At 47.9% G+C, this 20,857-nt stretch overlaps 1 non-coding gene across 1 annotated transcript; it reads left to right on the forward strand.

Annotated features, from left to right (window-relative positions):
• The first annotated feature begins 2,656 nt into the window (after positions 1–2,656).
• LOC133060051 (small nucleolar RNA SNORA42/SNORA80 family) lies at positions 2,657–2,789 on the forward strand. Its single transcript, XR_009693716.1, has one exon. It is a non-coding gene; the product is annotated as a small nucleolar RNA SNORA42/SNORA80 family (small nucleolar RNA).
• The last annotated feature ends 18,068 nt before the right edge of the window (positions 2,790–20,857 follow it).

Here is a 20,857-nt window from a genome sequence, read left to right on the forward strand (position 1 = left end):
CATGTTGTAGGCTAGTAGTCAGCCGCTGTACTGAATGATTTTTTTTTTTTTTGGAGAAATATATCTGAGTCTCAGCTTGTGGGAGCTGGAGCGTGGCTCTGGAAGCAGCGTGGACGGGTGGAAATCGGGGAGGCAGAGCCCCTTCATTGCTGAAGGGAAGCTTCTGCAGCTGAGGCCCCATCCTTCCTGATCCCCCTACCCCCGCGGCCTCTGTCCAGCCTCCTCTCCTTGCTGCTCTTTCACTTACTGCTTCAAAACATAGAGTTCTCCATCCAACTCCCCAACGAAGGCTCACCATTTCTGGTCTGGTGCTGGAGAGATTTGGAAGTTTTTTTTCAGTGATTTGTTGTGAATAACAAGATGAGAGAATTCCTTCTCACCACCAGCCACAGACACATGTCTAACATCTTCATGGGACAGTGGTAATTCTTTAAACCCACTGCTGGGGAAAGGGGTCTCTGTCTGCAGATCCCGAGAGCGCCCATGGCATCAGCGCCCTGGTTCTCTAAGGCGGGACGTGCCGTGAGCCGCCAAGCTGGCCGTGAGGTTGCTGCCCACCGGCGCACACCGGGCCTGGAGGAGTGATGGAGGGTGGGACGAGCAGCCCGTGAGCAGCCCGCAGGCTTGGTTTTCGGTTCCTTTCTTCCCTTGTCTCTTGCCCCAGCGGATCCCCTCATCACAGATGTAGTGAAGCGAGGCAGGGTGGGGGTGGAGCTCCCAGGCCCTGGTGGTGTCTCCGATCCGAGGAGGAGAGCAAGGCGTCCTCCTCTCTCCTGTGTCAGACACACGTGCTTGCCTGGATCTCATGTTAATCTTGGGTTTATTGTCTTACCATCTCATGGGGCTGTCTGATGAGGGGCACAGGGTGAGACCACACTTGAGTCTGGAAGGCATGGTGCTTCTTAGGACCAGGTGGGTGTGGTGCACCTGGTTCACCCCTCCCCCAGTGCGCATCTGGAATTGCAGAAGTCTCCACGCTCTTGATAGCATTCTTGGTGGCTGTGGGTTGCAGATGACCTTGCCCCATGGAGGTGGTCAGGGTGTCATCTTCATAGGAGGCCCAGGGTCAAAGATGAGTGAGTTATGTTTTATAAGCCAGGTGACCTGGTTATATTTTACTCTGTGACTGTTTCTATTTTGTGACCCCCAGTCTTTAAAATGTTGCAAGATGATGTCAGCTGAGTGGCAGTAATTAAGGAAGGACCCTACCCTCAGCCTCAAATATCTGGTGGGGACCGCAAGGAGAAGGTGCCCTGAGGGGAAGGTGGGCGCCGTACCTGTGCCCACCTGGGAGCATCTGGTTTCAGTTTTAGTAAAGAAAAGGGCAAGTTCCTTTTTAAGTGTTTGGGAAAAGAAAATTCAAGGTTACAGCAAGTGCAAAAGAGGCAGTATTCATAGTTGAAGCAGCCAGTGGACTGGCTGAGCCAAACCTAGGTGCCCAGTGAATCTTTAACATTCTGACTAAATGTGTACAGAAGGAAAAATGCATGTTTCAAACATTAGCTAGAATCAAACTAATTTTCTTTAATTTTTCAGAAGATGAAAAGATGCAAACTGAAAGGTTATGCAGAATCATTAATTTAACATATTACAAATGTACTGGAACTGACCCCTAAACTGGAGAAGCCCCCCCACCCCAGGCCCCACACTAACCCTTCCTTTAGCTGCCACTCTGTCCATGTGCTCACGCTCACAACGAAATGCCTGGGAAGGACTCTGGGTGTTCGGTGCTGTCTGCACTTCCCTTCCCTGCATCCTTCCCTGAGCCCAGCCCAGCGCCCCTCCCAGTTCCCCCCTCTACTGACAGCCTCCATCAGGCCAGATCCCTGCTCCATCTTCTGTCCTCCGTCTGTGGTCAGCAGGTGACCCCTCCCTCCTCCTCGGGGGTCCCTCTCCCCTGGGCATCCTGTGTACACAGTGCCGCTCTGCCTCCCCCCACCGTGGGGACCCCTCTTCTTTCAGACCATTGCTGTGCCTCTCAGTCAGGCCTCCAGCCTGTTCCCTGCCCTGACACCAGGCCCAAGATTCCATCAGCACCCCAGCTTGTATCCATACGATCAAAGCCTTTGACTGTGTGGATCACAACAAACTGGAAAATTCTGAAAGAGATGGGAATACCAAACCACCTGACCTGCCTCTTGAGAAACCTGTATGCAGGTCAGGAAGCAACAGTTAGAACTGGACGTGGTACAACAGACTGGTTCCAAATAGGAAAAGGAGTACATCAAGGCTGTATATTGTCACCCTGCTTATTTAACTTATATGCAGAGTACATCATGAGAAATGCTGGGCTGGAGGAAGCACAAGCTGGAATCAAGATTGCCGAGAGAAATATCAACAACCTCAGATATGCAGATAACACCACCCTTATGGCAGAAAGTAAAGAGGAACTAAAAAGCCTCTTGATGAAAGTGAAAGAGGAAAGTGAAAAAGTTGGCTTAAAGCTCAACATTCAGAAAACTAAGATCATGGCATCCAGTCCCATCACTTCATGGCAAATAGATGGGGAGACAATGGAAACAGTGGCTGAGTTTATTTTTGGGGGCTCCAAAATCACTGCAGATGGTGATTGCAGCCATGAAATTAAAAGACGTTTACTCCTTGGAAGGAAAGTTATGACCAACCTAGACAGCATATTAAAAAGCAGAGACATTATGCATGGGTTTGGATTTATGGCAGGCTCGTCCCCCTGGGCCTCTCATAGTGTCCCATGCCAGAGCAAACGCGGCCCCAAACCATTGCCTGGCCTCTGCCAGTAGGCTGCAGGCACTGAAGTGGGTTGCACAGTGGAAAAAAAAAATAAAATAAAAAGCAGAGACATTACTTTGCCAACAAAGGTCCATCTGGTCAAGGCTATGGTTTTTCCAGTGGTCATGTGTGGGTGCGAGAGTTGGACTATAAAGAAAGCTGGAAAAAAACAACAACAACAAAAGAAAGAAAGCTGAGTGCCGAAGAATTGATGCTTTTGAACTGTGGTGTTGGAGAAGACTCTTGAGAGTCCTTGGACTGCAAGGAGATCCAACCAGTCCATTCTAAAGGAGATCAGTCCTGGGTGTTCATTGGAAGGACTGATGTTGAAGCTGAAGCTCCAATACTTTGGCCATCTGATTTGAAGAGCTGACTCATTGGAAAAGACCCTGATGCTGGGAAAGATTGAAGGTGGGAGGAGAAGGGGAAGACAGAGAATGAGATAGTTGGATGGCATCACCGACTCAATGGACATGGGTTTGGGTAGACTCCAGGAGTTGGTGATGGACAGGGAGGCCTGGCGTGCTGCGGTTCATGGGGTTGCAAAGAGTTGGACACGACTGAGCGACTGAACTGAAGTGAACTGAACAGCTTGTATCTCCGGCCCTCACTTTGCCCTCACAGATTCACTGCCTGGTCAGCATCTCCACTGCGGAATCCAGGACGTCTGTCAGACTCCAGTGCCTGAGCCTCCTGCCCCCTCTTCCTCTTCAGCCTGCTCCCCCAGACTTCCCATCTCCGTGGGCAGCATCACTATTTATCTAGTTGCTTAAATCAAAGTCTGGACTTCAGTCCTTCCCCCAGACCCCACACCCGAGCCAGCAGCTCGCCGGTCGGCTCTGCTTCACTGTGCGGCCCCTGCTCGGTCACCGGGGAGCCCGCCTGCGCTGCATGTCCTCGCTGTGACCGCAGCGCTCCCGGCTCTCCTCGCACCGCAGCTTCCTGCCCGCTCTCCCTGCGCACCCTCCTGTTGCCCCCAGCCACACCCAATCCAGTTTCCTCACTGCAGCCGTGGATCTTTCAGGAGGCACGGACCAGGTCTGTCACCCCCCACCTTAAACCCTCTAATGACACCCTCTCGCTCGCAATAAAACCCAGACCCCTGACCCGTGGCTGACGGGGTCCGGTTGATGTCACGGGTCATCTCCCTCCCCGTGCGCCTCCCCGAGTCCCCTCTGGCCACACTGTGGTTCTCTCTGCACTTCAGACGCATCTGAGCTCGTCTCCACCCTGGCGCCCTGCCTGACACGCTCTGTCCACAGGTCCTCAGTTCAGTTCAGCCCAGTCGCTCAGTCGTGTCCGACTCTCTGCGACCCCATGAACTGCAGCACACCAGGCCTCCCTGTCCATCACCAACTCCTGGAGTCCACCCAAACCCATATCCATTGAGTCAGTGATGCCATCCAACCATCTCATCCTCTGTTGTCCCCTTCTCCTCCTGCCCTCAATCTTTCCCAGCATCAGGGTCTTTTCCAGTGAGTTAGCTCTTTGCATCAGGTGACCAAAGTACTGGAGTTTCAGCATCAGCATCAGTCCTTCCGATGAACACCCAGGACTGATCTCCTTTAGAATGGACTGGTTGGATCTCCTTGCTGTCCAAGGGACTCTCAAGAGTCTTCTCTAACACCACAGTTCAAAAGCATCAATTCTTCAACTCTCAGCTTTCTTTATAGTCCAACTCTCGCATCCATACATGACCACTGGAAAAACCATAGCTTTGACTAGACAGACCTTTGTTGGCCAAGTAATGTCTCTGCTTTTTAATATGCTGTCTAGGTTGGTCATAACTTTCCTTCCAAGGAGTATGTGTCTTTTAATTTCATGGCTGCAATCACCATCTGCAGTGATTTTGGAGCCCAGAAAAATAAACTCAGCCACTATTTCCCCTGTTTCCCCATCCATAGATCCTACCAGCTCCCTAACCACTCTCCTTAGCTCACTGTTCATACACCCCCCTCCTCTGAGAGCCCCTCCCTGACCACTCAGTCGGAAATAGCACCCTCCCATTGGTATCTAGTGTTTCCCTGACTAGAACAGAAGTCCTGAGGGCAGGAAGCTTGGCTGCCTTATCCATTCTGTGTTCCCACATGTATTCCAGGCACGTGGGACTTATTCATTGAGCCGGTGAATGGACGGATGGATGGGTGGGTGGATATGCTGTAGTCTAGCACCCTTTCACCTGGATTTCTTTACATCTGATTTTTAAAAATTATAATATGAAGCAGCTGAGGTATTTCTTAAGAGCTTAATTCTACATTTGGTAGTGGTTTTTAAAAAATCATTTAAAGATCCTCAAACTTTTGAATGACAGTGCCAAGCATAGATGTTCCATAGAAATGGTTTCCTCTTCATTGATGTATCTTATCATATAGCACTGTAGCATACTGTTCCAGGGAAAAATAAAATCTTTCTATAGCAACTATTTAAAACTAAAATTTAATTATAATAGAACTGTGGTGTTTCTTTAAGAAATATTTAGACTTAGAAAATGTTCAGTACTTGTCATATCATTAATAAGCCATCCAAATAATCATCTCGGAGGTAGGATCATAGCTGAATCAGAAGTGTCTGAGAATCACGAGTGCTGGGATAGTTGAGGGGTCCAAGTATTCACCATCCACTCAAATTCTACCTCTGCTGCATAGTAACTAGGTGACTCTGGGCAAGTTACCTACTTTCCCTGTCTCAGTATCCTCACCTGTTAAACTATCGGTAGTAAAAGTACCAAAACCTACCCGCTTTGTTCCAGGGATTCATTGGTTAACTTTCATCACATATTTTAAACAGAGCCTGACATGTAAGTGCCGTGTTTAATATTTGCTTTTACAAGTTTTATTATCATCATCACCATCGATTCTAGATGTCCACTAGGAGATTACTCTTTGTAATCCACCCGTAAAAAGGTTGATCGGTTAAGATCATAAGTGATTTAAGCTTCCTCAAGTGAAGTCCATAGCAGTTCCCCTTGGAGCACTTAGCTCGATTAGACTACTTTCTGTGATCCCAAAATGCGTATTAAAGCCAAAGGAATACTGGTTTTGTAAATCCTTACGTGGCACACCCATGCAGCTGGTACCACAAATGATGTCACATTTCAGGAAGACCAGCTAATATATTCCATGGACTCAAAGGTACTTCTCGGGATGAGACGTGTTTGATTTCTAGTTCCCAGACTGGTCTTTGATTCAGACTCCGATGAGGGGAAAACTCTAGCCTTTCAAATAGGTCTCTGCCGAACCCATTTTGATAGCACTTAATGTACTGGAGTTACTCATTACCACATTTAGTAATATTGGTGAAATTTCTTCATTTCTCAAAACAAGTTTTGCTTACACTCTTTCAAAAGAATGTTACTGGTATGTGGGTAGGTTGTCTGGGGCCAGCCTCTTATCTAGAGACCAGATTCAAAAAGTCTGAGTTCATCGAAGTGGCTTGGGCTGCATGCTCTTGTTTTGTTTTGTTTAATAAGCATGCATCGGTCTGGCTAAAACACCGCGCTCCCCCCAACTAGGAACAATGCCACACACATCATTTCCTGCAGTAATGGAGTTGGAAGGCAATTATCTACTCACAAAACAGGCTGAAACAACAGTTCCTGATATTCTTCTCAAATGCTTTAACTTCCCAAGGAATCCGGAAAAAATAATTCCATGAGACGGTGTTGTGAATGAAGGTGTGACAATTCAGTTTCCTTGACGGGAGCCCAGTGACTGGCAGAAATGAATTACTACCCACTTGGCGTTACTGAGAGGGGCTCTGGCCCAGCGAGCTGCTTATCTTTGCTCCACGAACCCTGTACTTGTGTGAGGATGGCCTTGGACTGTTTGTTGTCCATTTATGGGAACCATCCCGGAGAGGACCTGCGGTTCCTGGAACTACACTCGTTTAATGACATTGTTTCTTTTTGCTCCTAAAGAGAATTTGAGACTGCTGTTCCAGACTTCCTAGATAAGAAGTGTATATTCTCTAGAAAGAATCAGTATAGTACAATTTATAGTTTGGTGAGAGCTTTCTCAGCCGGTTGGTTCCTTTATCTTGAATAGCGATTGGTGGTGGTTATTGTTCGGTTGCTAAGTTGTGTCCGATTCTTTGCAACCCCAGGGACTACAGCGTGCCAGGCTCCTCTGTCCTCCACTCTCTCCTGGAGTTGTCTCAAATTGATGTCCATTGAGTCAGTGATGCTATCTAACCCTCTCATCCTCTGCCACCCCTTTCTCGTCCAATCTTTCCCAGCATCAGGGTCTTTTCCAGTGAGTCAGCTCTTCACATCAGATGGCCAAAGTATTGTAGCTTCAGCTTCAGCATCAGTCCTTCCAATGAGTAATCAGGGTTGATTTCCTTTAGGATTGGCTGATTCAATCTTGTTGCAGTCCAAGGGACTCTCAAGAGTCTTCTCCAACCCACGGTTTGATTGGTAGATACTCATAATAAGAACTGTGTTTTCTGTGATCCTTAACCATGAAGGCATCGCCCAGGTAGCCTAATGATGTTCATGGCAAAAGTTAGCAATTAAGATGGATATTCAGACAGTGCCTTCTGGAATTCTCATCTGAGAGAAACCTTTGCAACACATTTCATCAGGGATACACACACAGGTTTTCTTCTTCATGTCCTGAGACAAAGCTGGGCACCGTCACTTGGATGGTGATCCTGGATGGTGCCAATTGTAAAGGTATTTGGGCGCTTCAGGGGGTTAACTGCCTTGAATTTCATCTGAATGTTTGTGTTGACACACCCCTTGTTACTAAATAAAAGGTGTAATACGTTATGTGTAAGTGTCACTGGAGTGACGGCGGAATGAAGAGGAACTGGAGACACTGATTACCCAGGGAGATTGTAGAGGCTGTCTCCAGAAGTTTGCCACAGAAACGCAGGCTGTATGCAGCCCAGTTGTTTGGGTTTCATGGGTATCCTCCTCGCCTGGAATATTAGGTATTTATTTAGTGTCTTTTCATGCAGATTGTTGTTGTTGTAGTTTAGTCTCTCAGTCTTGTCCGACTCTTTTGCGACCCCCGTGGACTGTAGCCCACTAGACTCCTCTGTCCGTAGGATTTCCCAGACAGGAAGACTGGAGCAGGCTACCGTTTCCTTTTCCAGCGGATCTTCCTGACCCAGAGGTTGAACCCACATCTCCTGCACTTGCAGGCAGTTTCTTTACCACTAAGCGACCAGGGAAGTCCCCTTTCATTCAGATACATCAAGTCAAAGTATTTCACTTTTTTCTCTAAGGAAATATGTAACTTTTAAAAACAGTGTGAAACCGGCATTTAAAGTTGTGTTGTTTTTTTTCTGACGGTATCAGAAATTGGTTGCTTCTTTGGAAAAGGTGGAAATAGCTCACGTGAGACTTTCTTCCTTTAAAACATCCTTCCACTTTGCCTGAGCTCACTTGCCTGGACGGTGTTGCTGGCAGCCTCCACCCGGCTCCCAGCAGGCCACATGTCCACGCTGTGGGCCTGTCTCCTTTTGACTCCAGAGAGCTCTCTGTTCAAGTCCAGAGACTCAGACTGAGAAACTCCAGGTGGAAATGGGTCCGTTGGTTTCATTAAGGAGGGAGCAGGTGACCTGAGAATGCCTAGCGAGGAGTGTGATGAAGCAGACGGACGAGAGGGCTCGTGCCCCCACGGGGTGGCCGGTGGGCGGCGGGCCGTGCCGTTCTGGGTGCTGGCTGAGGTCGATCAGGCGGGTGGAAGCAGGCCAGGCAAGGTCTTGGCGCCCTGCTCCTCCTGTGGAGTCTGCTGGGCCGGGCCCAGTGGTCTTCGGTGCTGTTTAGGAGCTTATGGAGAACAGACTGTGTCTGGAGTCTTAAGTCAGTTGCCCTGGCTGTTTGGCTCTAGTTTGTATCAGTGGAGTCATTCCTGTTTTCTTATCTTGGCTCACTCCCAGGGCTGGCTTAACACAACCGTTAGGCAATTGTATAAATCCCAGTTACCTTCATCGTCTTTCTAACAACCAGCTGTGAATAGCCAACACACTGAAACACTTAAATCCTAATGGCTGCCATATACATTTAGGGATGGATGCCATTAATGTTTTCTAGTATCAGCATGATTTCCTTGGTACTTCAGCAGTTCAGGAAGGTAGATCACAGTTAAATTCCAGTTTGCTCCTTGTTTGCAATCCATTGTCACCATGCTGGGTAAAGGAATGATTATGAATTTGCATTTACCGTAATACCTTTTTAATAATTACTTCAAAACACAGAATGAAATTTTTCTAAAGCAAAAAATCTATCTTGGACTGGATCCGGGGGCTGCATCACTCACCTAGTCCACATTTATTTAGTTCTTACAGCGTACTTTGTGAAGAACAGGAGATGGAAGTGAAGTATAACAGTGCTGTTGCTTATAAAAACTTCCGGTGGAAAAACAAAAGCTACCTTACACGAAATGGTTGGAAAACAATTCAGAACTAAATTTTAGACCTCTTGGGTTGTGCATGAGGCAGAGACCATGGTGGGCTGATATAGTTCGTTCCACCTTCCAGGGAGCCTTCATGGAAGAGGCAGGATGTAAAAGATGAGGGTGGTGTTATTGGCCAGAAAAGAGAAGTGGGAAAAACATTGAGGAGCCTCTTTTGAATGCCAGACTCTTTGACAGTAGCTTCATGTGCATAATGTCATTAATCCTGCCAAGTGGACATTTATATCCCTGTGTACACACGAGAGGATTAAGGATTAGAGAGATTACGAAGCTGCTCAAGCTCTACAACTTGGTGAGGGTTGCTAATAAATGCTGGTTAAGCTTATTGGCTCTGAATTCCAGGAAGTTTGGGATTTGTATCCCCTCTCCTCTAAACGACTGAGTGTACTTAATGTCTTTGAACTTCAATTTTTTTTTTCACCTGTAAACTGGGGGAAATAATAATAGCCGCCTCATAGATTTGGTGTGATGAGTGAACTAATGAGACCAAGCACTTGGCCGTTTCTGACATACGGTACCCACCACATACATGTTTTAAAAGTGCAGATAGAGAGAATTGGAGTGAGATTCACACACACACCCTATCTGTCTCTAAAGCCTGTCCCTTGCAGAGGGAGCCGATAGGAAATCCAGACAGAGTAAGTGCAAGCAGCATGTCTGCTGAAGAGAGGCGAAGCCCCCTCATGCCTGAGCTGGAGTCGGGCTGGTAAAGGAGGGAGAGCCATGGGGAAAGTCCGCTGGAAGCCGAGGCTGAGGGGCCTCAGCCGCTGGGCAGAGGGTGGAGGGTGGAGGCCACAGGGGCCCCAAGAGCCAGGAGCTGGAGGGCGGGGGGAGAGTGGGCTCAGCACGTGGGGGCCGGGTGGGGTCTGGAGCTCTGCTTGGGGCGCCACCCAGCACGCGCGCATCCACGGGCCCCGCGCCGGGGGAAGAACGGAACAGGGAGGTCCCGTGGGGGCTCTGGCGTGGGGTCTGGGTCCGGGGGGCTCCTGGGCCGCCCTCCCTGCTGGGGGACCCCGTCCCGCTGCCGACGCCCCAGCCACAGCTGCCCCTGGGGGAACCCCTGACCTCCCTCCCCTCCTTCATCTCCCTGACCTCCCTTGCCTACCAAAGCCACGGTCAACTTTAACTAGAGATGATTCTGTCTCAATTAGCAGAAAAAGTCCACAGTGTTTTTATTCTACATAAATCACAAAACTGAGTGAATGAGAAAAGTGCAGTGTACTCGAGACTCCCTTAGGGTGTAATTTTTTGTCTTCAGCAAGCCTCACATACTGTTTTAATGCCAACCTATAATCTACAATTTAGTAAATTGACTACACTGCTCAAAAGACTTGACATTTCCAGTGTTACATCCTTTTCCCCATTTTTTACATTTTCACCAGGTATGTCCAGTTTGAATACAGTAAGGCCCAATCTTCTTCCTTAGCAATATAGCCAAGTGGCTCCACCTCGTAGGTCTTACGATCATCTACAAAGGTTAATATCTAAAGATAAAAAGAAATCAGGCTGAGTATTTCCTGAGCAAATCCTTTATTAATTAAACTAAGAGCTCTCATCTCAAGGCATAGCTGTCACTAACGTATTAAAGGAGCCCAAGTCCTGCAAATTATTAATAATTGTTGTATGTTCAGCCACTGGCCGGAATGAAGACTTGTAAGAGGTGTAGTAACAGCAGTGATACATGTTAGGAAAGACTGTATCACAATGATTAAGAATACGGGATCCCCAAAGAGGGGTGGGGTTAGGTCCTGACCTCCTCCTCCTTAGCTGGGTCAACTTTGCATGTTGTATCAAATTATATTTTACCAAAAAAAAAAAAAACCTTGCTCACATATTCACATATTTATCCATCTGAGCCTGTCCTGTGAGGTGGACAGGAAAGGTGTTAGTATTCTCATCTGATGTAAGAGCTGAGGTTCAGAGCGGCATTAAATAACTCAGCAGAAATTAATTAATGGCAAATCCAAGACTCAGGAGCTGGAGCTTTTTCCTCTGCCTCTTTCGGCAGCACAGACCAGAAGCAGGACTTTCATGAATATAATAAGAGCAGGTCCCTGACAGCTGTCGTTTCCAAGGGCCCGGCCACACATGGCGGTGATTCACGGCAGGGTTTCCTCTCTGTTGTTTAGCTCTGGGTTGATGGTGAAGTAAGACAGTGAGGGGCAGTTGTAGGGGTTTCAGACAGAGTTAGACTTACCCAGTTTAAAGCCCTGCCTTTTACTCCCAGGTCACATCTTTCCTACTTTTGGGGGTTTAGATAGTCTTATGAAATGATGACAGAATATGGTAATTTTGTTTTTGTTTGTTAGCATCCCTACTTGATGTAACAGAACTTCGGCAAAACCACATTGGTCCACAGGCTTTGTTTTAGAAAGTTTTTTGAGTTCAGAATTTGAGAATCTGTGCTGTAGCATGATTTCATTATTTTATGTATTGAGTTTAGGTTTGCAGTGTTATTTAGTCTATCTATGTTAAGCCATTAAACCAGGCGCTTGAATTTTTATACAAACTTAATTTTCTCTCTCTTTTTTATTACCCTAAGTCAGTGATTCTTAGCTTTTTTGGCAGAAGTCACAGACTGCTTTGAGAGCCTGATGGAAACCCTGGACTCTTCTCACACCCCCGCCTGCTAAAGGCACACACACGGACGGTTACCAGCACGGGCTGAGTAGTCCACAATGTTGGCGGTCCCAAAAACCAGGCGCTTCCAGGCGGCGCTGGTTGGTCTGGTTGTCTGTCCCATTCTGCTTTCTTCACCCTGTTCGCTTTGCTCTGTTAGGTTTTAGGGCTCACGTGGTGGCATGGTTTCACGGGAGCCAGGACAGAAGGCTCAGCGTTAGGAAGTGTAGTTTGTCTGAAGGCCCCTAAACTTTGCGTGCTTTCCAGGCAGAGCTGTCGCTTGATGGAAGACTGACTGTTATTAGACTGTGCTGGCAAGGAAGTGGGAGCATTTCATGACAGTATAAATTGATGTTATTTCTTTGGAGGGCAATCTGAAAATACCTATCAGCTTTTAAAGTGCACATACTTGTGTTGGGGGTGAAGACATGTATACAGAGGTCTTTGTTGGAGTCTTACATGTATGAGTGAGCACCTAGAAACATAAAAACCTGTCAGTATAAATACCTGAACTGGTTACATAAATTATCATGTCCTCACGCCAGAATACAATGCAGCCATGAAAAAGGATTGAACAGCCCTATTGGTGAGCAAAGTGGAATGATCTCCAGAATATACTGACATGTGAAAATGCATTTTAAAAGGAGGAGCTGCACACACATGTGGGTTTGGTTGCCTTTGGAGTTTACGCCAGCACCTGGTAATGACGACCGGCTTGGCGGTGGGGGCTGGGAGGCGCGGGTGTTGTGGTGCCCAAATGATCACAGCTGGGTCCTTCATAGTGTTCAGTTTTTTAAAGCTAGTTTTTAAAACAGAAATTAGTTTTTAAAGTCAGTATAGAGTATGAGAAACAGAGATGAAAGAATATTTAGATTACATGATGTCCGCCTAAATGAAAGGGATGTTGCAAAATGAACAGACTTTTTTATTTGTTTTATTGATGTATAGGTGACATGTATTAATGTCTGCTCTATAGCAAAGTGATCCAGTTACATATGTATACACATGAAACGTTACGCATTCTTTTCCACTATAGCTTACCATAGGATGTTGAACATGGTTCCCTGTGCCGAGCAGTAGGACCTTGGTGTTGGTCCGGCCTCCTGTAACCGTTTGCCTCTGCTCCTCCCAGACCTCCAGTCCGCCCCTCCCCCAGCGCCCCTCCCCCGGCGACCGCAGACCTGCCCTCTCTGCCCGTGAGTCCCACCGACTCTTCCTTTTGCCTCGTTCCCCAATGTAAGGACGTGGGGAGGGGGCCCCTGATGGAGTTAAGAACTGGTAAACGAGCAAATCAAAAGAAATCGCTTTTCACACAGTGTGTGGTCAGTCTAAGGAATTTACCGCCACAGGCAGTCCTGGAGGCAAATATTGTGGCTGGATTTCTCTCTCTCTCTCTCTTTTTTTTTTGGAAGACTAGTCGCTTCTGTGCAGTCATAACACTTGTCGTTATGCAAGAAGAGATAAGGGCGATCAAACCTGCTGGTGCAGGATGTGAGCTGATCGCTGCGAAGGAAGCATTCTCCCCGGCCTCCCTGCGTTTTTGGCTTCTTCCAGTGCCGCAGAATAACATTACACAATTGGCTGGGCTCTCTTTGAAGAGTGGACAGTACTTCCTCTGAATCATTAGATATTATCCGCAGCCAAGGGAAGGACTGCAGACCTGCCAGAAGCAAGGCTCTTCACTATATGGTTTTTTTTTTGCACCCAGAGTGATGGCTCCTTCAGTTCAGAATGAGGCCCCTTGGCGGGACTGCTCCCCCGCTGCTGTGTTGCTGCCGCGGTTCCCGGCAAAGAGCAGGCTCGAAGGGGAAGAGCAGGCTTCAGCTCCCCTCCTGCGGAGCAGGCCGGCTCCTCTAAACAACACGCCCTAGATTATTGAGCGAGCGACTGAATAGATACTCAGGAAATAACTCACGCTTTTTTTTTTTCTTTCTCTCTCTCTCCTTCCTTCTTTGGCTCCAACTGGTAATGAATCCCTCCACCAGGGGGTAGACTGAGGACATAAACTAGCGCCGGCCAGTCTCATTAAGCCCTCGTTAGCCAGTTTGACATCTTACAGGTCTCATACATCCACACGACTCAAGAAAGAATGCACCCACGTAACCTCTCTCTTATGTTTTAAGAGTAAGAGTAGTGTGTATCGGGTTGACTGGAATTTGAGCAAGTAAACGGGGTGTAAAATAGAATATGATGTCAAGCTGAGCAAGCTGAGTTGCACTGTAACAGACCCCGCTGCAGAAGGACCACATTCTGTCCCTGCCGTGTGATCAGGCCAAGGGCAAACCTTTGAGGCGTCGGGTCACTTGTGTAAGATGACTCTCTCATTAAAGAAATTTCTCCCCTCTTGCGGGAGGGGGGATCAGGATGGGGAACATGTAGATCCATGGCTGATTCATGTCAATGTACGGCAAAAACCACTACAATATTGTAATTAGCCTCCAACTAATAAAAATATATGAAAAAAAAAAGAAATTTCTCCCCTCTTTTGGAATCCAGTAGCAGGCCGGCGGGGTAATTTAGTGTGCAGAATCCGCGTGCTTCCTTTCTTTCTTTGGCAGGAGGGAGGGGGTGCGCACTCAGTGGCTTGGGGGACCTTAGTTCTCCGGCGAGGGATTGAACCCAGATCCCCTGCGGTGGAGGCTTGGCATCTTCACCTCTAGGCCCCCAGGGGAGTCCTGCTGCCTCTTCTCAGTGCTCTGCTTTGCGGGGCCTTTGCCATCAGCCAGCAGCTGGATGGCGTCTACACAGTTATGATCCCGGGCCCATCTGGTGGCTGAGCGCAGGGGCGTGGCATCTTGTCCATCCTACAGACAAGATCCAAAACAGTCGGTCGTCCAGATACCCAGAGCCAGGAGAAACTTGCTTCCGTCATTATTGTTTGGCTTAATTACATGCTAGGAAGTTCCAGCAGAGCTTTTAAAATAAGATCTCTCATTATATTTAATTATGATTCCTTTTTTTGCTGGCCAAGCCCACGGGCACCACGTACAATCCCCACTTTTCCACCATTTTAGGAGACCCAGTCCATTTCCAGCATCACCCAGTAGAACGTTCTGCGGTGATGGAGGTGTGAGCCGTCCCGTTCCAGCAGCCACCGGCCGTGGGCTGAGCTCTGAGACCGTGGCTGATGTGACCGAGGTTGTCTGATAGGGTCTGACTGTCGCTGACTTGTAAACATCGCTGCCACCCAGCTTCAGTCCATTACGTCCCAGCCCATCTTGACATTAGTGTCCGAGCACATACAGAAGTTACGCAGCTATTTTCTTTCTCCCTGGGCAAAGCATTGCCATGGAGATTATTAAGAGCAACACTAAGAAGTGGTTTTCACACTGTTTCAGGGGAAGGCGTGCAGTCTTGTCACCACGCAGCGCCTGCAGCTGTGACTCAGATGCTGTCACGGGGCCTGAGCCCCTACCTCCTACCTGAATGGCAACCTCAGTGAACAGTAGTGAGGCCTCTTTTTCTAAGTGGAACAACCCCTAGCAAAAATCTAAAAATCTTATGTTTGCATGGCCAAGAGCAACATGGGGTACTGGGAAATTCCATCAGTAAGCCAAGCAACTTCTTGGCAGCAGGGACCCTGTCTTTTATCTGTTTCCTTCGTTCCTAGCATAAATTTTAATAAGTGCTTCTCCAATGAGTGGCTTAGTATGTGGACGAACAAGCGAACATGGCTTAGAAAGGATGCTGGCAACTTAACCTCCCAGGAGTCTCTCATTGAAACCCCCAGTACCCCAGCAGGTATTTTTACTAGCCGAGAAGTGAAGTTACAGATACACACAATGTAGTCATGTTTTGGACTTAGGCGGCAACTAATACAAAATCACTGCAGACTCATCTGTGACTCACTTGAATACTGTACAGAATAAACGGCAGCCTACACTTGAGCCTGAAAAGTCACTGGAAGACCTGATGCTGAAGCTGAAGCTCCAGTGCATTGGCCACCTGATGTGAAGAGCTGACTCTCTGGAAAAGGCCCTGGCGCTGGGAAAGACTGAGGGCAGGAGAAGGGGGCGACAGAGGATGAGATGGTTGGATGGCATCACTGACTCAATCGACCTGAGTTTGAGCAAACTCCAGGAGTTGGTGATGGACAGGAAGCCTGGCCGTCCTGCTGCAGTTCATGGGGTCACAAAGAGTAGGACATGACTTAGCAACTGAACAAGATTTATAAAATCTATGAATCCAGGAGAAAAGTGTCCGCTTCCCACCAGACTTTTAACTTCTCATTGAGTGTGTTTTGTAGGATGACCCTCCTCCTTTCCTGCCGTTCCTTTCCACCTGAACCTGCTTTTTACCAGCGCGCTGACCGAAGGACGTGACCTAGCCCAGTCCCTCCCTGCCGCGACTCCTGCCCCGTTTTACCGTGACTGTGATCCGCTGTGTGAAATTGCTTTGTGAACTAAAGCGCAGGGTGGCTCGTTCTGCAGACAGCAGCATTCGCCGTCTGCACCCCCGCTGAGCTGGGCGGCGCCTGTTGTCCAGCCCGAGTGCTTTCTTCCTTGTTCTCATCACAGCAGTCTGTCAGTTTCTTCACCCATCGACTCATTCCTGCCCTTTTTTTAAAATCATACATAACAATTGGAACGTCCTATCTGGTCAAGTGCTCTAACCTCGTTTCCTTCCTGGTATCAGCATACTTGAAATTCCAGTTCAAATGTAGATGCTTTCAAACAGCGAGCCGGAGAGCTATGGAAGGAAGAGCTCGGAGCTCTGGGAAGTGTGATAACTGACCTAAAAGTCTGCTCGTGCCAGTAGCTGGCTGTGTGATACGCTGCCTGGGCTCGTTTCCTACCTCTGTAATACGAGGAGAGAGGAGTCCAGGTGCCCCAGATGGTCTCTCCAAGCTCGAGAGTCTTATTGAGCAGTTCGGTCACCCTCATGTGCCTCTGTCACTAGAGGGCGACCCGAGACGTCCCTGAGTGACTCAGGGAAGTTCCGGCTCTCCTGTGATCGCAGGTCCACGTGACGCCGACTTGTCCGTCCTAGACCTCCTCGGGGAAGGTATTCCTGGACTGGAGCAGGTTGCGTCCCCCTGCCTGTCCTCACTGTGACCCGCGCCTGCAAGACTGAGCGCTCGTCTCCCTTGGGCCCGCCCAGGGGGCCCCTGCTAAATCAGCAGAGCCTGTGTTTGGCCCCTGTGTGTGGCCTGCACAGATGCCGAGAGGCGCTGGTTCCCGCGGCCCGTGACTGGATCCAGCGTCTTGCCGTGTGTTCAGGGTACACCGACACGCCTCCCCCCCCGCCACTCCACCCTGTGCTTCTGCTCAGGGGCACAGCCTTGTCCCCAGCAGGTTCCCGCCTGCTTTAGGAGGAGGCTTGCGTCTCTCTCTCCATAGGCACTTCCACGGCCATGTTCAGGATGGTTTCCCTGATCACAGGGGGATCTGTTCCAGAGGGGCCTCCCAGGGGGCTCAGCAGTAAAGAATCTACCAGCCAAGGCAGGAGATGCAGGAGACACGGGTTCCACCCCTGGGTGGGTAAGATCCCCTGGAGGAGGGCATGGCTATCCACTCCAGTATTCTCGCCTGGAGAATCCCATGGACAGAGGGGCTTGGCGGGCTACAGTCCATGGGGTCACAAAGAGTCAGACAACGACTGAGCACTCATGCCCGTCGATCGGAAGACAGTCAACATCTGGACAGACTGAGTGCTTCCGAGAGCTCGGGGTCTGACCAAAGGGGAGATGAGATGAAAATACAGATTGGCAGTGAAAGAAAACAGCACCCGAAGCCCCAAATACTTTCCATGCTGCATAAGTGACACCAAACATCACAGCCGATCCACGCTTGATAAACGCGGAACTTCCCCATTCTCTGATAGGAAGGCTGGGAAGTGAGATAAAGCAGGGCCGAGCGGTGGAGGACGGACGTCTTGGCATCCAGTAAACCTCCACGTGTTCTTTTTCTTTTTTTTCTGTTTTCAAGACTGGTTGCTATTTCCTCCATATGTCTTGTTTATCGGTGTGTTGACTCGTCCCCACACCAGAGAGATGGGTTTGCACATCTGCCAAGCGGAGTCGGCAAGAGATAACCGCCAGCGACAACAATGGTCTTCCTCGGTCCGTCGGCCAGAAACACTTTTGGCAGAGCGGGCTGAGAATTACTTATCGTCGGTGCCTGTTCTGGAAGCTCAGCGTGGTTGTTTGCCAGACAGAGATAGCAGGCAGGATGCGACAGAGAGCCAGACGTGCTGGGGCTCCACCTGGCAGACGCCGAAGAGGAAAGAGGGATGGAGCAGCCAATTAGCACGTGGCTTCCTGGTGCCCGGTCCCCGCTGTCAACACGAGCCAGTGTTCTGAAGTCAGCCAGAAGGACTGAGTTTGTTCCCGAGTCGTGTAAAGAATACTTAGTAGTTGATGCTGCAGAGAAGAGTTTCCAGAGATGTAATTAAAAACAAAAAAAAAAACTATTAATACAAGCAACTCATCTGAAAAAGAGAATCTATTTTCAGTTGCTTTGGTTAAAAAATACATGATAGTGTGACAAGATGAGGGTCATTTTGCTTTTTTTTTCAAATTCCCTGACCAGGGGTCAAGCCCGTGTCTCCTGCAGTGGAAGCACAGAGGCTTAACCAGTGGACTACCAGGGAAGTCCCGAGATGAGACTGTGGTTGTCTTATAAATCACCCTCTCAGTGATTTCTACATCCTGACACATCCTTCCTTCTCAAGGGGTGGCTTTGATAACCTAGAGATGCAGTTGAAGTTGTCTAGCAGGCTGGACTTGGTTGTTCTGAGCTCCTGGAAGGGTATATATAGAACTAGTAGTAACTGTTCCACTCACCCCTCTTTCCCTTAGAATTCGGGACGGTACACGTCGCTTTGCAGGCTGTTCCAATTACCGACACTAGATGCAGCAAGTGGCCCCTCCCTTGCCAGTTTCCATTGTCAGTTTCTGTTGAAAATTTCCTTCCTTGTCTCATAGAACTTTTTAGATAATTAAAACAGCATAAAGGAATGATTTTTTTTTTTTTAGTGATACAATACTAAACTGTATATCACTTATTAAACTACAAGTCCTGTGCAGCGTGAGTACAAATGAACTTGATTCATCTGAAAGAGGGCAGTGGAGAGCCAGGCATCTGAGTTCTGTTTCAAAGTTACAGGGCTTGTCCTTCAAAAAAGGACTCAAAGCAGATGTCAGAGCAGCGTTATCGGAATCTTGATGCATAATTGATGTTTACAGAGTGATCTGAGAGTCCAGCATGAAAGCTCCCTTGTCAGTGTAAGTAACTTAATTACACTGTGTGTAAATACAGTGTTCTCTTTCCCCTTACGTAACAGCCACTCCCATGCCGTCAGTTACTGTAAACTAATCAGCATCATCTCCAGAAGTTGTCTATCAGGCGTCTATCATGGGGTTGTGCAGGCCACCTAAAAGTAGCCCTCCGGATCTTAGGGCGCTCCTTGTCTTCTTAATGTGTGCCTGGGTTTGTTTTTGTGTTTGGTCATTTAAACCCCCTGAAGAGGGATCTCAGAACATGAGTCTTACCCCAAGGAAAGCCCTGTTTCCTGGCTCTTCCTGCAACATACTTTCAGGAAGATTTTGGCAAGTGAAGATGAGGCTTAGCTAGAGATTGCTTCGGGGTGGGTAAGGACCACACATCTTGGTCGAAGCGTTTTTGTCATTAGCCTCTTGGTCTGTGTAAGATTGTAATTATAATTAACCATCTGATTTCAATAGCAGCCCATTTCTTGCATGAGGCACTTCACTAACTTAATATAGATAAATCAGAAATGTCAAGGTCAGAAAGGCATAGCGGTGACTTACTTGTGATGAGGGGATTTTAATGCACAGAGCCCTAAAAATAGAATTCTGGATTTTATGGGTCTACCTCCCTTGGGCCAGCCATCTGGAGGGCAGGTAGGAAAGGATGTAGCAATGGAGAAGCCCTCAGGGTGTCTTCCGAGTCATCTTCTCCATGTAGAAAAGTAGGACTTCGGGGGTTGGGGGAACATGGTACCTGCCGGCTCCATGGGATGCCGGCACCTTACGTGAGCGTGTGAGACAAAGCTGGTTCCTATCAGCATAGAAGGTACTAACAGGTTATTGGGGAAGAACTGTTTTCCAAAATTCAGTTAATGTAACAAATGAAGTATTTTTTGATTGTTAGAATGCTTATAATGGAATGAAGTAGGCCCTTGTCTTACTCAGCCACTTTACCTCTAATCTAGATGGTTTGTTGTTGTTGTTTTTTTAATAAAGTTATGCTTTGAGACAATAATATTTTAAAACAGAATGGATTAAGGAAAAAGTAATGACACTGAACACATCTAAGGCAAATCATCTGAACGCTAAAGAGAATCAAAGATAATCTGAATTATTTCTATGTTAAACCATGTTTTCTCAAATCTAAGATGTACTTTTTTAATTTTTTACATGTTACTTTTCCGGAATAGATAGCATCTTACACTGGATCTCTGTATTTAATGTGTTAACGTTACCTCCCTTTCTCATCTCCACCAAAAGTCTGCTATAAACTCATCATCTTAAAAATCAGTGACATCTTAGAATTAGTGGAATAAAGATGCCAAGAGTTAAGCAGAGATCAGTTTCCCTATATTTCCTCAGAGTCTGTCATTTTACATGTTGAAGTGTAAAGATTAAGTTTTCCCTTACATGGTTGTCCTCAAAGGAGTATGAGGGTGAAGGTGGCTGTCCTGCTCCATATCTCTAAGATGGTTTTCCTACTCCGTATGTCTTAGATAAGTTGTGTGCAAGATCCTCCCCCATCACGATGTTTAGAGTTTCTGTTAGTGGCTCAGAATGATGAGAAAGAAAATACAAGATTCAGTAACGTTTACATTTGGAGTCATGCTCCTAAAAATCACTGAACTCCTGCGAAGCTGTTGTGTATTTTACTTGTGGCACCTCGCTCGGACGTGCCCCGTCCGCTCACAAGCGGGTGTCCTGCCGTGCACCCCAGCACCAGCCGCCTGGGGTGAGTGTCAGAGCCCCTGGGTTAAGGGCTCTGTCTCACCAGCCTGCCCTCTCTCCCGACACTGGCCCAAAGTTGCAGACACCCACGCTTGTGATGGGCTGGGTTCCCCCAGAATAATGCACGGAA

The sequence above is a fragment of the Dama dama genome, chromosome 7 (assembly GCF_033118175.1).
Source record: "Dama dama isolate Ldn47 chromosome 7, ASM3311817v1, whole genome shotgun sequence".
NCBI classification, from domain to species: Eukaryota; Metazoa; Chordata; class Mammalia; order Artiodactyla; family Cervidae; genus Dama; species Dama dama.